The sequence below is a fragment of the Apium graveolens genome, chromosome 11 (genome assembly GCF_009905375.1).
Source record: "Apium graveolens cultivar Ventura chromosome 11, ASM990537v1, whole genome shotgun sequence".
NCBI classification, from domain to species: Eukaryota; Viridiplantae; Streptophyta; class Magnoliopsida; order Apiales; family Apiaceae; genus Apium; species Apium graveolens.
Genome location: NC_133657.1, coordinates 103,816,498 through 103,831,252, shown reverse-complemented (window position 1 = coordinate 103,831,252; position 14,755 = coordinate 103,816,498). Strand labels below are relative to the sequence as shown.

Below are 14,755 nucleotides of genomic sequence, written 5' to 3'. Positions count from 1 at the left end.
TCAAAATACCCCATAACAACCTTGCTCACTCAATTGTAACCTCATGTGCATATGAAGTAGGCAGAATATTAGCACAAATAAAGGCATTTCATGCACGGGCATACCTGTTTATCGCAATCGCCGGAGAAGAACGATACTCATTAGTTCCAATCTTGAACTTTGAAACTGTGCCCGGTTGACAGAGAGTAGCACAAATCAAACTCCTCGGAGGGCTTCTCATTCTAATTCTCCTCTCTGGGCTTCTGCTATCGCTGCCCAATCACACAGAGATTCGCCTCAGGATGATAATCCACCGTTAGCCCACGCACAACAGAAAACCCATTCTTTTCAGCATTTGTGTTTGCATAGAACTCGCGAACCACGCTCATCGGAACCGCCTCCGGCGACTCACAAAAAGAAATCCACCCCTTTTCAGCAATCATTGGCAACAACTCACCATCCCTCCACGATGGTAAGAATCCCCTCTCCTTCAAAATCAGCTTACCCAGAAGTCTACTATACTCCTCCTCAGCAGCCCTATCAAACAAACGAGGTCTCTCAGCAGTACCCCTCGAAGAATCAGTAGTAGGAACAGTGATGCTGCTATCAATAGTCCTGGATCTCTTGGGTGCCATTGAAACTGAGAAAAAGTGTTTAAGATGTGTGTTTTGGAATATGGGAGAGAGTTTTAAGGTTGAAAGTGTATGGGGGAGTATATGGAATAGTTGTATGTATATATAGGGTAGAGATTAGGGTTAAAATTTGATTAGGAGTGGGGTTGAGGATTAAAAACATGGTTTTATGGGAAAAGGATTTGTGGGTAGTGGGTTGTGTTTTTAGTTTTGTGTTTTTTGATTTTTTTGGATTTTATAAGGATAAAAAAAATACGGGAATTCGGGGGCTGAGCGGCCGCTCAGCAAAGCTGCGCGGGCGCCTAGCATCCTGAGCGGGCGCCCAGCAGAGCTGAGCGGGCACCCAGCAGAGCTGAGCGGGCGCCCAGCAGAGCTGAGCGGGCGCCTAGATGGTGACTTGAAAAAAAAATTCGTGCCCTTTTTTCTGATTTTTTTTGTGTTTTTGATAGGTTACTGATTTCTAAGGGTTCCTATAACAACAAATCTTGGGTTGCCTCTCATAAAGCGCTTCTTTTACATCATTAGCTTGACGTAGCATACCTTGATCAAGTTGACAATAAAACGGCACTAACCAATTCCCGGTTTGTCGTGTCCCTAGAGTAATGCCTTAAACGCTAACCATTAACCTTGAATGCTTGGCCCAGATCATTCTCAAAAATCTCCACCGCTCCATGTGGAAACACAGTTTTGACAATAAAAGGTCCAGACCACCTTGATTTCAACTTTCCAGGAAAACGTCGGATACGAGAGTTGAATAAAAGAACTTGCTACCCCGGCACAAATGACTTAGGATATAGCTTCCTGTCATGCCACCTTTTCACTTTTTCCTTGTACATTTTGTTATTCTCGTACGCTTGGAGTCGAAATTCATCAAGTTCATTTAACTGAAGCATTCGCTTCTTCCCATCTGCATCTAGATCAAGGTTCAACTTCTTCAACGCCCAATAAGCCTTATGCTCAAGCTCCGCAGGTAAATGACATCCCTTACCATAAATAAGTTGAAACGGGGACATCCCAAGTGGAGTCTTGTATGTTGTTCTATAAGCCCAAACAGCTTCATCGAGCTTTAAAGACCAATCCTTCCTTGACGGACAAACAACTTTCTCTAGAATGCCCTTGATCTCTCTATTAGACACTTCCGCTTGACCATTCATTTGCGGATGATAGGCAGTAGCAACACGATGATTCACATTGTAGCGCTGTATCATAGAAGTGAACTTACGGTTGCAGAAATACGACCCCTCATCACTTATGATTACTCGTGGCATTCTAAACCTTGTGAAAATCTGCTTATGAAGAAAAATCAACACTACCTTTGCATCATTCGTCGGTAGAGCCTTGACTTCTACCCATTTTGAGACATAATCGACTCCCAGCAAGATGTATTGATTATTACAGGATGAGACAAATGGTCCCATGAAATCAATTCCCCAAACATCAATGAGCTCGACTTCAAGCATCACATTTAACGGCATCTCATCCTTCCTCGTAAGATTCCCCATTCTTTGGCAACGATCACACCTTAACACGAACTGATGTGCATCCTTAAACAAAGTAGGCCAGAAAAAACCTGCTTACAGAATACGAGCTGTTGTCTTCTCACCACCATAATGTCCACCATAAACTGTGGAGTGGCAGTCTCGTAATATCCCCTCCGTTTCACAGAATGGGATACATCTCCTGATAATCTGGTCAGCTCCTTGTCTAAACAAATACGGTTCATCCCACATGTACCACTTTACCTCATGCAGAAACTTCTTCTTTTGAGCTGTATTCATATTAGGAGGCATTATGTTGCTGACAAGATAGTTCACAATATCTGCGAACCATGGCTCTTCCTCCTGAACTGCGAACAACTGCTCATCCGGAAAAGATTCGTTGATCAATGTCTTATCATGTGAAGTAGAATTGGGATTCTCCAATCTAGAGAGATGGTCAGCTACTTGATTCTCAGTACCTTTTCGATCCTTGATCTCTAACTCAAATTTCTATAGCAAGAGCACCCAACGAATAAGTCTAGGCTTCGAATCCTTCTTGGAAAACAAATAGCGAATGGCCGCATGATCAGTGAATACTGTCACCTTTGTCCCAAGCAGATAAGATCGAAATTTTTTGAAACCAAAGACTATAGCCAAGAGCTCCTTCTCAGTAGTGGTGTAGTTCATTTGAGCTCTATTTAGAGTCTTACTAGCATAGTAGACCACATGAAAAAGATTATTCTTGCGCTTCCCAAGAACTGCTCCCACCGCATAATCACTCGCATCACACATCATCTCAAAAGGATCTCTCCAATCAGGTGCCGTAATAACCGGTGCTGTTATCAAACTCTTCTTGAGAGTCTTGAATGCCGCCAAACATTCATCATCAAATTTGAAAGGCACATCCTTCTCGAGCAAGTTGCACAACGGCTTAGATATCTTCGAGAAGTCCTTAATGAAACGCCGATAAAAACCCGCATGACCAAGAAAACTACGGATTCCTTTCACAAAAATAGGGGTGGAAGATTTTCAATGACTCCCACCTTGGCTTTGTCCACCTCAAGACCCTTGCTAGAGACCTTATGCCCAAGAATAATGCCTTCACGCACCATAAAGTGACATTTTTCCCAATTGAGCACCAAATTAGTTTCCACACACCTTTTGAGCACCGCACGAAGATTATTCAAACATTCATCAAACGATTGTCCAAAGACGGAGAAGTCGTCCATGAACACTTCGACATTATTTCCAATCATATCAGAGAATATAGCCATCATACATCTCTGAAAAGTGGCAGGTGCACCACATAAGCCAAATGAAACTCTGCGAAAAGTGAACGTGCCAAATGGACAAGTGAAGGTAGTCTTTTCTTGATCCTCTGGTGCAATGCAAATCTGATTATACCTCGAATAGCCATCCAGAAGACAATAATACTCATGACCGGCCAACCTGTCCAGCATCTGATCAATAAATGGAAGAGGGAAGTGATCATTTCTCGTGGCCTTGTTCAAATTTCTATAATCCATGCATACCCTCCATCCAGTGACTATTCGAGTGGGGATGAGCTCATTCTTCTCATTTGCTACGACAGTAATACCTCCTTTCTTCGGTACACATTGCACGGGGCTCACCCAAGAAATGTCAGAAATAGGATATATGATTCCTGTATCCAGCCACTTCAGAATTTCTTTCTTTACCACTTCTTTCATGATAGGATTAAGTCATCGTTGTTGCTCAACAGTTGGCTTACTACCTTCTTCTAGCAAAATTTTATGCATGCAGTACGAAGGGCTGATCTCTTTGATATCTGCTATAGTCCATCCAATAGCCGATTTGAATTCTCTCAAAATCCTCAAGAGCTTGTCCTCCTCACTACCTGAAAGGTCAGATGCAATAATAACAGGTAAGGTAGATGCATCACCTAAAAAGGCATACCTCAAATGTTCAGGCAATGGTTTAAGCTCCAAAGTAGGTGCTTCCTCAATAGATGGTTTGAGCTTTCCTTCACCATTCTTAAGATCAGAAGTACCAAGAGATTCAAATGGCATGTCTAGCTTTCGCCTCCAAGGAGAAGCATTTAGATATTGTAGTTGCTCATTGCCATCCTCATCATCACTGTCAAACTCCCCCACTAAGGCTTTCTCTAATGCGTTAGACATTAGCATATGATCAAGTTCTGAAGTTACCACAGGATCAATCAAATCCACCTTTAAGCACACCTCATCTTTTGTATGGAATTTCATTGCTTTGAATATATTGAATATCACATCCTGATCCTGCACCCTCATAGTAAGTTCACCTTTTTGCACATCTAGCAAGGTACGGCCTGTAGCCATGAAAGGTCTTCCCAAGATTATGGGGATCTTTTTATCTTCCTCGAAATCCAAAATGGCAAAGTCTGCAGGGAAGAAGAGCTTATCCACCTTTACTAACACGTCCTCCACTATGCCTCGTGGATATATAATAGAACGATCATCCAATCGTAGAGACATGTAGGTGGGCTTTGGATCAGGCAAATTCAACTTTTTGAAGATAGACAACGGCATCAGATTGATGCTTACTCCCAAATCGTATAGGCATTTATCAAAAGACAACTTGCCAATGGTGCAAGGAATGGTGAAGTTACCTGGATCTTTAAGCTTTGGAGGTAATTTCTGTTGCAGCACAACACTGCACTCTTCCGTTAGAGCAACGGTCTCAAGGTCTTCCAGTTTCACCTTCCTAGAAAGAATACTCTTCATAAATTTCGCATAACTAGGCATTTGCTCCAGAGCCTCAGTGAAAGGTATGTTGATGTGAAGTTTCTTGAACACCTCCAGAAACTTACCGAACTGCTTATCCAGTTTTTGTTGTTGCAATCTCTTTGGGAAAGGTGGTGGAGGATAGAGCTGTTTCTCCCCTGTATTATCCTCATTAAGAGTGTGTTCAACAGTAGTCTTCCTTGGTTCCGCCGCTTTCTCCTTCTGCTTCTGTTCTTTATCACCAACTTCAGCATCTCCGTCTTTTGCCTTTTCAGTATCAACAACTTTTCCAGACCTTAAGGTAATAGCCTTGACTTGTTCTTTAGCTTCCTTCCTGCCTGGCACTTCAGTATCACTGGGAAGTGTGCTAGGTTGACGATTGAGCACTGCATTGGCTATTTGACCAATTTGATTTTCCAAGGTCTTGATAGAAACAGCCTGACTTTTGCAAAATAGCTTGAGTTCCTCGAAATCAGCACTAGAAGGTGGATCAGCACCTCCTTGTTGAGGATATGATTGCCTTTGGGCATACTGCTATGGTTGCTGGAATCCAGGTGGATTAAACTGTTTACTTACGCCTTGCTGATATGGTTGCTGAATAGCATTCTGAGTATCGCTCCAGCTGAAATTGGGATGATTTCTGTTATTAGGATGATAAGTACCTGGCATAGGCTGCTGTGGTCGCTGATAGTTGTTCACATACTGAACAGATTCATTAACAAGAGAACACTGATCCGTAGCATGAGAACCTGCACAAAGCTCACAGACCATAGCTATCTGATTGACTCCATAGGTGGCTAAAGAATCGACCTTCATAGACAGCGCTTGGAGATGCGCTGTAATAGCTGTAGCTGCATCAAATTCCAGAATACATGCTACCTTCCCAGGCATCATCCTTTGAGTTGGGTTTTGATGCTCATTTGCAGCCATAGTTTTAATAAGATTATAAGCCTCAGTATAGCTTTTAGCCCACAAGGCGCCTCCAGCTGCTGCATCGACCATGGGCCGAGATAGGGCCCCTAAACCAATGTAAAAACCAGTGATCACCATCTAGTCAGGCATACCATGATGTGGACACTTTCTCAAAATCTCCTTGTAGCGCTCCCAAGCTTCGCACATAGATTCTGTTGGTTGTTGTGCAAACTGAGTAAGGGCACTCCTCACAGCTGCAGTCTTTGCCATTGGATAGAACTTTACCAGAAACTTTTGCGCAAGGTCTTGCCAAGTAGTGATGGACCCAGCTGGTTCAGAATGTAACCAATCCTTAGCTTTATCCCTCAGAGAGAATGGGAAAAGCCTCAGCTTGATAGCCTCATCAGTCACACCATTATATTTAAAAGTACTACAGATCTCGACAAAATTCCTGATGTGCATGTTGGGGTCTTCAGTTGTAGCACCTCCAAAAGAAACAGAATTATGCACCATCTGAATAGTGCCCGACTTGATTTCAAAAGTGTTAGCCTGAATAGCCGGATGAAGGATGCTTGACGGAATGTCATCAACTTTAGGCCGAGAAAAGTCCATAAGAGCTGGATCTGCCGGAACTATACGATCACCCATGATTACTGGTTCTATCCGCTCACTCTTTTTATTCGAATCTTCAAAATCTATCTTCTCCGAAATATCAAGAACTGAGTCTGTCTCCTCAGCCGTATTTAAAGTCCTCTTGTGAGTACAAGAACGTATTTGCATAAATGCTCGCTAAAGTACCTGAAACATAACGGGAAACGATAAGTAACACGTCTTAATCAATGAGTCCTAATGACCACTGATGGTAAGTACATAAACTAAACAAATACGCCGAGTCCCGGCAGCGGTGCCAAAAACTTGTTAGGGCGGAAAACACGCGCTAATAATACAAGCAAGTATACGCATTCGCAAGTAATATAAAATACTTTCTAGTTCGTTCCCACAGAGACTCAGACTAATTATGCTCAATTAACACTTACTTACCAATATATGATTACTTCTCAATATTAAGAAAATAACACATAGAATTGATTAACTAATTATTAACTAGAATTAACTACGAGAATTAAACACTTAACAGATACTTGAATTAACAATATTAAACACACATGAGATCATAACTTCTTTACTACTTCCTTCAATAGTCATTGTTATTACCCTTATCATATAACAGTGATGATATTAATCCAACAACACGAAACTGATAAAAGCCAACTTGCATTGTACCAATACCATTCTACCAAACATCCATAATTAAGATAGAAGTTGAATAGTCATGAATTATGTTGAGACCCTATATATCTACAGAATTTGACAACATAATGATTTTAGCACAAGTTATTCCTTATGATTACACAGGGCAAGTAAAACGGTTAGAGTTACCCACTAATCATGCATACACATACATGAACCTATGCTAGCATCGCAAGTTCTAAATCTCAAGATCCACCGTCGCTTCACGAGAGATTAACATCCTATCTTATATATTGCGACGCACATAAGACGAATAAGCACAACCAATACTAGATATCATACAATCATCACACACTATGGTATTAGACAACTAACTAAAGAATTCCATAGCAAATTCGTTACGTCCCCATGATCACAATTAGCCCATGATTGAACTCATCGTCACCATGGGTTCATATGAAAACATGATAATAAAACACAACAATAATTAATAAAACTACTTATATTAAACCAGAGTACGTCCCAAGAGTAAATAGGTTCAAAGCAAAGAAAACTAGCATCCTGTTACAATGAATAAAAGAATCATAAGAAAATATGCTTCCTCTTCGTTGTGGTGTGCTAAAACGGTCTTCTTCTTTATGTCCTTGCTCCTTGATTAATACCACGATTCAACACACATGAAACGTCTCTGAAAACTACTTATATGGAAGCCCCACAAAACCCAGCCATCTAAGAAGTCAGAAGTCTAGCAAAATAAGAACTCTAAAATTCATATTTTTAATTCGCGCCCCTGAGCTGCCGCCCAGCAATCCTGAGCGGGCGCCCAGCTTCCTGAGCGGCCGCCCAGCCAGGCTGAGCGGGCGCCCAACACCTTTCTAGAAAATTAATTATTTTGCTCCCGTTCTTTGCTGCATTCTGCTCCTAACTTCCCACTTGCAATGCCAAGCAGATACTAAGGCTTATTCTTGATGAAATCTCCCCACAAATGCAAGTAATACCCTGAAATGCACAAACACTAGAAAAACGTGTCAAATACACAAAATACTTGATTTCAAGACATCAATTCAAGCCATTATAAGACGTTCTAAGTGGTATAAAATGCTACTTATCACGTCACTTATTATGACTCTTGGAGTTCCGAATCTTGTGAATATTTGGTTGTGAAGAAAATTAAGCACCACCTTCGCATCATTCATAGGCAAAGCCTTGACTTCCACCCATTTTGACACATAATCGACCGCCACCAAGATATACTGATTACTGAAAGATAAGACAAATGGCCCTATGAAGTCAATTCCCTAAACATCGAAGACCTCAACCTCGAGAAGCACATTAAGAGGCATCTCATCCTTCTTGGACATATTACCAACACGCTGGCATCGATCACACTTCAAAACAAACTGATACACATCCTTAAATAATATAGGCCAGAAGAATCCTGCTTGAAAGATACTAGCTGATGTCTTCTCTCCACCATAGTGGCCACCATAAATAGTTTAATGGTAGTCTCACAAGATACCCTCCGTCTTGTTATACGGAATACATCTCCTGATGATTTGATCAGCTCCTTGCTGAAATAAGAACGGCTCATCCCACATGTACCACTTCACTTCGTGAAGAAACTTCTTCCTTTGAGCAGAAGTTAAGTCTGGGGGCATAATGTTGCTCACAAGATAGTTCACAATGTCTGCGAACAACGATTCTTCTTCTTACACCCCAAACAACTGCTCATCGGGAGAAGACTTATTTATCAATGTTTTATCATGTGAAGTTATACTTGGATCTTCTAACCGAGAGAGATGATCAGTAACTTGATTCTCAGTACCATTCTATCCTTGATCTCCAACTCAAACAAATAAGATCGAAACTTCTCAAAACCGTAGACAATGGCCAATAGCTCTTTCTCAATTATGGTGTAGTTCAATTGAGCACCATTGAGGGTCTTACTAGCATAATAGACCACATGAAAAGTATTTTTCTTCCTTTGCCCAAGAACTGCTCCAACTGCAGAGTCACTCGCATCACACATTATTTCAAAAGGCTTATTCCAATCAGGTGCAGTTATGACAGGTGTCGTGATCAAACTCTTCTTTAAGCTCTCAAAGGAAGCTAGACACTCATCATCAAACTTGAAAGGGACATCTTTATCTAATAGATTGCACAATGGTTCAAAGATTTTAGAGAAATCCTTGATGAACCGCCGATAGAAACCCGCATGACCGAGAAAATTACGGATTCCCTTAACAGAAATTGGTGGAGGAAGGTTTTCAATGACCCCCACCTTGGCTTTGTCCATATCAAGACCTTTACTAGAGACCTTGTGCCCAAGAATTATGCCATATTGCATCATAAAGTGACATTTCGCCCATTTGAGAACCAGATTGGTCTCAATACACCTTTTAGGAACTACGCCAAGATTTTTCAAGCACTCGCTGAAAGAATCCCCGAACAAAGAAAAATCATCCTTTCCCCCCTAAATTCTGACCAATCATGTCTGAGAAGATGGCCATCATGCATCTCTGAAATATGGCAGGTGCACCATATAACCCAAAAGAAACTCTTCTAAAGGCAAAAGTACCAAACGGACAAGTAAAGGTAGTCTTTTCCTGAACTTCTAGAGGGATGCAAATCTGATTATAGCTCGAATAGCCATTCAGAAGACAGTAATATTCATGCCCAATCTACCTGTCAAGCATTTGATCAATAAAAGGAAGAGGGAAGTGATCTTTCCTCGTGGCCTTGTTCAGCTTCCTATAATCCATGCAAACTCTCCACCCCGTGACTGTTCAAGTAGGAATGAGCTCATTCTTTTCATTAGCAACAACGATGATGCCTCCTTTTTTTGGCACACACTGAACTAGGCTTACCCAAGAACTGTCAGAAATAGGATAGATGATCCCTACATCCAATTTCTGACTTGAACTCTCATTATTCTCAAAAGCTTTTCCTCATCACTACCTGAAAGGTCAAATGCAATAATAACAGGCAAAGTAAATAAATCACCTAAAAACGCATACCTCAAGTGTTCAGGCAAAGGTTTAAGCTCGAGTTTAGGAGCTTCCTCAATAGCTGGCTTGAGACGTCCCTCTGCATTTTTGAGTTATGAAAATCCAAGAGATTCAAAAGGCATATCCATCCTTCACTTCCAAGGAGAAGCATTCAAATACTGTAACTGCTCATCACCTTCATCATCTTCACTATCTGAATTCCTCATCAAGGCTTTCTCGAAGGCATCAGACCTTAGCATTTGATCAAGTTCTGAAGTAACCATAGAATTGACCAATTCCATTTTTAGGCACTTCTCTTTATCAGTAGGGAATTTTATGGCATTGAAAACATTAAACATCACATCCTGATCCAGCACTCGTATAGTAAGCTCACCCTTTTGTACATCAATCAAGGTTCGGCCAGTAGCAAGAATGGTCTTCCCAAGATTATGGGAATCTTTTTATCCTCCTCGAATTCAAGAATTACAAAGTCAGCAGGAAAGATGAGTTTGTCCACCTTGACCAAGACATCCTCCACAATGCCTCGTGGATATGTAATAGAACGATCGGCCAACTGTAAGGACATATATGTAGGCATTGGATCAGGTAAACCCAACTTATTGAAGATAGACAAAGGCATTAGATTGATGCTAGCTCCCAAATCACATAAACACTTGTCGAATGACAAGTTTCTGATGGTGCAAGGAATATTGAAGCTTCCAGGATCTTTAAGCTTCGGAGGCAACTTCTGTTACAGCACAGCACTGCATTCCTCCGTAAGAGCAAAGGTCTCTAAGTCATCGAGCTTCACTTTCCTAGAGAGAATACCTTTCATAAAATTCGCATAGCTAGGCATCTGTTCAAGAGCTTCAACGAAAGGTATGTCGATATGAAGTTCTTGAATACCTCTAGAAACTTAGCAAATTGCTTATCCAATTTTTGCTTCTGCAGTCTCTTAGGAAAAGGAGGTGGAAGATAGACCTGTTTCTCCCCTATATTACCCTCAAGAGGAGTGTGTTCCATAGTTTTCTTCCTTGTTTCCACTTCTGTTTCCTTCTGCAAATCTTCTTCAGCCACAACTTGAGATTCTGGAACTTGAGATTTTTCGGGGTTTGCAACCTTCCCAGACCTCAATGTAATTGCCTTAACCTGCTCTTTTGCTTCCCTGTTGCCTGGAACTTCTGTGTCACTAGGGAGTGTACCAGGTTGAAGATTCAACAAAGCATTGGCAATCTGCCCAATTTGGTTCTCCAAGGTCTTAATAGAAACCGCTTGGCTCTTACATATGAGACTCAACTCCTCCAGTTCAGACTTTTCATTAGATTGACTTGGACTTCCATGCGGTAGTTGTTGGAGCTGGAGTTATTGTCTTGGTGCATATTGCGGTTGTTGAAAACCAGGATGGTTGAATTGCTTTGCCACATACTGTTGATAAGGCTGTTGCACCGCATTCTGATTGTTGCTCTTGATGAAGTTAGGATGATTACGATTGTTGGGATGATAAGTGGCGTGAACTGGTTCCTGCGACCTCTGAAAGTTGCTCACAAATTGATCTGATTCACTAGAAATTTCACACTGCTCAGTTTTATGTGCACCTGTACAAAGCTCACAAACACTTGTGATCTTATTAACTCCATAATTAGCCAAAGATTCCACCTTCATCGTTAAAGCCTTAAGCTGAGCACCTATAGCAGTAGATGCATCCACCTCCAGAATTCCTGATTATAACGACTCGTATATTTTTGTATTATTTAAATATGTAATTATGGAAATTAATAAATAAATAAAATATGTGTATAGGTTTTGACCGCTATGTGCTGTTTGATTATTATCTATGTGTGATTTATGGTGTACCGTGTTGTCCGCGTAATTAATTATGGATTTTGTAGAATTATTTTCTCTTGTAAAAGTGGATTTAATGCAAATTTATTTGTATAAATATGTGGATTATCTTTAAAACTATTTTTATGGTTTTATAATTATAATAATTATTTTTAGGATTTTATAAAATTTAGAAATCAATATTTCATCAATTATTTAGCCCTGTATGATTTTCTGATTGCATTTAATTGTAAAATCCGTATTTAATTCCAGAATTCTTCAAAAATTACGAAACTTGTATTTATTGAAGTTTGGAATATTCCGAGAATTTTAAAATTATTTTGGAAATTTTTGGGATTAATTTTACCCGCACGTTGATTCGTCAATTGTTAAAAAGCGGGTATAAATTGTGTTTCAAAAATTGTTTTAAAATTTCTAAATTTATGTTTTTATAAACTTGGGATATTTATAACATTTTAAGACTATTCTCGTAATTTTCTGAAATTGTTTGTGTGCACCTCGGTCCCTTAAATTCGAATCGCGGGTATGTAGTGTGTTTCAAAAAGGCTTATAAAATTATGAAAATATTATAAAAATGCTTAAATATTTCAAGAATTTTAAAATTATTTTAAGATTATTTCGATAAACATTCATTCGTAGAATTATATCGTCAAATGCAAATTTCTGGTCAAATTAAGCCTGTAATTAGGGAATGCAGGACACGTGTTAAGTTTTTGTGTGATTTCATAAACGTGGCAGTAGTAGCATTATTCGAAAAAAATAAACAAAGGGGATGTACCCCCTGTTCTATTCTTCCCCACCCCGTTCTCTTCTTTCTCCCCTCTGTATTCCCCCCCCCCCCGTTGTCCTGAGCTGCTGCCGCCGCTTTTGGTCACCGCCGTGATTCCATCTTTTCCGGTGATTGTCGTCTTGATTTCTATCACATATATAGATATATACACAAATATATATAAGCGTATATTATCGTGTGTGTATGGTGTTGTGTATTTGGGTTGTGTATGTGCGGGGTTTGTGTGTGTGCAGCGCGCGCGTGTACCGCGCGTGTATGCTATTGGGTTTATGTTGTTCTAGCTGTGTAGTTTATGTGCGGGGTTTGCGTGTATTGAATAAGATTCGTGATATGAATATTCGTATAGAAAATTAAATTCGTAATTGGTGAAATTACGTTGGAACCCGAAATTAATCGGGTACCCGTAAATTTTGCCGCCGTCAGCGATGAGCCTCGGCGAGCCGACAGTGGGCTGTGATGATTATTCTGAGTCCTACAAATTTTAAAATATTATTAATTGATAGAATTATTTTCGAAACCGGAAATATGTATCCGGTGTTTAAAGGTTGTATTGAGATTTGGATTGCGTATTTATTTATGATTGGGTTATGAAGTTGAGTTGATTGGACTGATTGTTGGATGGTTGTTGGTTGAGACGTCGATTTTGTTCGACGGGTAGTCCGATAAGCAAAGGAGACGTTGCCCAAATTTTGAGAGCGTATCCTGGAAATTATCGGGGGGATATCCCTCGAGTGTATATAGTGATATACCTATAAACAAATGTTGTGTGGACCTACCTGTATATTGTGGTTAATGGTTAATAACCCTATTTTTACGAAATGTATCTGCGTGTTGCGAGAATATATTTTTATAAATTATAACTGAAAACCCTGTTTTCTAAAACGACAAGTACAGTGTTTTCTAAAAATGAATATCGAGTCGAGTTTGGAGTATGTGAACCTGATTGCTGTATGTACTATAATAGTGCTCATAAATACGAGTTGGGATTTAATATCGAATGGGTAGGTTGTTAGCGAGGATATGTCAAGCATACCTAGACGGCTAACGTAGAGTATTTCGACTCTGTAGGTGCTAGTTGAAGGACTCCAGAAGTGATATCGAACTAAAGATAACCTAGTGATCAGTCAACAAGCGTAGCGAGGTTCCATGCGAAGGACCTGAACATTGAAGTCGGATCCAGGATAGTTTGATAGTAAGGTGATAAAATCGAGTGTCCAAGTTAGTCCAAGGTTCATCAGTAATAATTGTAAAGCTCTGCAAGGCAAGTACCCCTGACCATTCTTTTATGGTTCGGTATATGTGAATAGCTAATGTTTTAATCTAGTAATGGAATAAAAATGTTTTAATTTACGTATCCCCTGTATTTGAAAATGTTGCTTAAAATGTTTTTGGGGAAAAGTAACATCCGAAAGCACCTATCTTTAAGCATGATTTAAATGAAAAGAAGTTTTGAATAGTGTGCTGTGATAGAATGATTTTAAAAATCGATAGGTGATAGTGATTTTGGAAACTGGATAAAGAGAGGTGTTTTGATCCACCTATGTCATGGAATGTTTTGATCCACCTATGTCGTGGAAGGTTTTGATCCACCTATGTCATGGAATATTTTGATCCACCTATGTCGTGGAATTTTGGAAAGAGGCAAAAAAAGGGGGAATTCAGTTAATCTATTGGAGTCGCGTAAGAGGCCCGTTATTCGGTAACGGCCCAGCAGGTGGTGGCATAAAAGGCTAATTCGGTTGGACGCTCTGTTTAACCGATTAGTCCAGCGTTGGGGGAAAGACCTAGCTAGTCTTTTCCCAAGTTCCGTAACACATTCTTTATTCAGGATGGCCATTAGTCGCTGTCCGGTGAGGGTAGACTGATCAGCTATCTTCACCCGTTGAACGTCCAATATATATGATTTGGAAATGAAATAGCATGCTAAGATTTAACTCTGATATTTACACACAACACATGACTGATGATATTGTTTTACGGAGCATGCTAGTTTTGAATATCCGGTTTATGAATGTTTACACTGTTTTGCAAATGAGCTATAATCTCTATTCCTATCACTGTTTTAACATAAATTGCTTTACTTGTTATTCATATAGTGGTACTGCTGAGCAATTGATTGCTCACCCTTGCAGAATGTTTTATA

The 14,755-nt window shown here is 40.1% G+C and overlaps 1 non-coding gene and 1 pseudogene across 1 annotated transcript; one reads left to right on the top strand and one right to left on the bottom strand.

Moving 5' to 3' along the window:
* Positions 1-2,599: 2,599 nt before the first annotated feature.
* LOC141695744 (uncharacterized) overlaps positions 2,600-14,755 on the bottom strand; it is a 70,811-nt pseudogene continuing 58,655 nt past the window's right edge.
* On the top strand, positions 5,891-5,997 carry LOC141699054 (small nucleolar RNA R71). Its single transcript, XR_012565544.1, has one exon. It is a non-coding gene; the product is annotated as a small nucleolar RNA R71 (small nucleolar RNA).